This window comes from Myotis lucifugus, unplaced genomic scaffold (genome assembly GCF_000147115.1).
Source record: "Myotis lucifugus unplaced genomic scaffold, Myoluc2.0 scaffold_979, whole genome shotgun sequence".
Taxonomy (NCBI): Eukaryota; Metazoa; Chordata; class Mammalia; order Chiroptera; family Vespertilionidae; genus Myotis; species Myotis lucifugus.
This window is the reverse complement of record NW_005872027.1, coordinates 78,392-81,037: the sequence shown is the minus strand read 5'-3', so window position 1 is coordinate 81,037 and position 2,646 is coordinate 78,392.

Sequence of the window (2,646 nt, the reverse complement as noted above, 5' to 3'; positions counted from 1 at the left end):
TTAAATATTTGCATTTGAATAATTAAACCCAGTGCAATGGGATGCCCAGTTGGGGTCACTCACAGAGACTGCAGGGGAAAGTTTTTTTTGTGGAACCTGGGAAACAGAGCGGGAGTAACGATTAAAGAACAGACTCTAGGGCAGCCAACTCTCCCAAACCAGTTTTAAGTGCGATAGGGAAAATAAACCCTAACTGCTGGATAGAGAGGACTTATAGCCTCGGAGGTCAATCCAGAAACACTGCCACCCAGGGGCTGATCTCTTCTGTAAACACAAATAAAGGCAGTCTGGGAAACAAATACAGCCTGCCTTAAAATCAGGACCGTGGTTTACAACATGGAGGAACAGTGTATTGTAGGGAAATTCAACACTCTCCTGAATACCTGGCAGGACTAAGGCATCCTAGAAAGAAGAGTAGAGGACCTGAAGCACCTTCACTACTGCACATTTTTATTTTTAATTGTTTTTTCACCTTTTATTTAAGAAACTATTTTTTTTCTTTTTTCATCACCTGATTTTAACTTTTTAATTACTACATTTTTATTTTTAAACCAATATTATTACTACTACCATTTTACCATTTTTTAAAGTGTCATTTTATTTTCTCTTTATTTTATTTTGGGATTAGTGGTCTACATTCTATTTTCATCATTCCTTTAGCATCATTTTTCTCTACCTCAACTTTACCTTTATGCCAGAACTCTCTTCCTCACTTTTCCCTTTTGTTGTCCTGTTTCTCATACCCTATTCCTGATTTAGATTTTCCCTATTACTTCTTTTTACCCCCTGTCTAAATTTCACCCTACTTATATATCCAATTTCCAATCCCCTGCTCTAAATCCATATACACTTCTCTCTTATCTTTCTTCACTATCCAAATTTTTTTCTTCTCTCTGTCATGTTGTTATTGTTTGCTTGATTGTTGAGTATATTGGGTTTTTTATGCTTGTTTCTGAGATTGTTTTGCTTTTGCTTTTTATTTTTCTGTTGGTTTTTTTTCTCCGGTTATTTTTGTGCTACTGTTTCCCCTCGCCTCACTTGATAGGCTGTTTGTAGTTTGCATTCATCTCTAGGAATCTGTTGCTGGAATTGGTTGGCATTAGTGGTGGTTCTATTGGAGTTTTCTCCCCATATAAATAGTCTCTTCCCCTCTTCTATTTCATTCTCTCTCTTTTCTCTCTTACCTTTTCTTTTCTCCCTTTTCCCAATTTCACTTTTGCACTCCTTTTTTTTCATTTTCTCTTTTAACTTTTTCTCTTCTTTCTCCCTTACCCCCTAATTCTCTTTGCTCGGGTGGTCACCTTTATTTGGGGTTATTAATATCGTGAATACGTTTGTGTTCAGTGCCTTGTACATTGTGCCTTGTTGTGTTGTACTTTGTGCCTTTAAATCAACACAGCAGAGAGAGAATTACACAACCAAACACCTGGAGAAGAGAGATCATGGTGAAACAAAGAACCAGCCCACATATGAAAGAAAATCAGGCATCACCAGAAAAGGAAGTAAACGAAATGGAGGCAATGGAAGCAAGCAGCCTGTCAGAGAAAGAATTCAGAGAAATGGCCATAATGTGGATGAAAAGAATAGAAGACAAATTCAACAATATGTGTAAAAACCAAGAGGAAATGAAGAAAAACCAAGAAGAAATGAAAAATTTGACACCACTGCTATAAAGAACTCAATAGAAAGCATTAAAAGTAGACTAGAAGAAGCAGAGGACCACATCAGTGAGCTAGAAGACATGGTAGGAAAAAATACCCAAGCAGAGCAGCTTCTAGAAAAAAAAAAATTAAAAAGCAGGATGAGAACCTAAGAGAACTCTGGGACAACACGAAACAAAACAACATCCGAATAATAGGGGTGCCAGAGGGAGAGGAAATTGAGCAAGGAATAGAAAACCTGTTTAAAAAAATAATGACAGAAAACTTCCCTGATATAGGGGAGAAAAAATTCACACAAATTCAAGAAGCTCACAGAGTCCCAAACAAAATGAACCCCAAAAGACCGATGCCAAGGCACATTATAATTAAATTGGCAAACACCAACGACAAAGCAAGAATCTTAAAAGCAGCCAGAGAGAGACAGAAAGTTACCTACAAAGGATCCCCCATCAGACTAGTGACTGATTTCTCAACAGAAACACATCAGGCAAGAAGGGAATGGAATGAAATATACAAAGTCATGCAAATGAAGGGTCTGAATCCAAGAATACTGTACCCAGCAAGGCTATCAATCAAAATTGAGGGTGAAATCAGGAACTTCACAGACAAAAAAAGGACTACAGGAGTTTATTACCACCAAACCAGCAATGCAAGAAATGCTAAAGGGTCTGCTGTAGAAAGAAAAAATAGGAAACAAAGAAGGAACACAGGGGTAAAGAATAAAAATGGTGACAAACAAGTATCTATCAATAATAACTTTAAATGTAAAGGGATTAAATGCCCCAATCAAAAGACATAGGGTAACTGAGTGGATAAGAAAACATGACCCATATATCTGCTGTCTACAGGACACCACTTCAGAAAAAAAAGATGCACACAGACTGATGGTGAAGGGATGGAAAAAGGTTTTTCAGGCAAATGGAAGTGGAAAAAAGCCGGGGTAGCAATACTTATATCTGACAAATTAGATCTCAAAGTGAAGGAC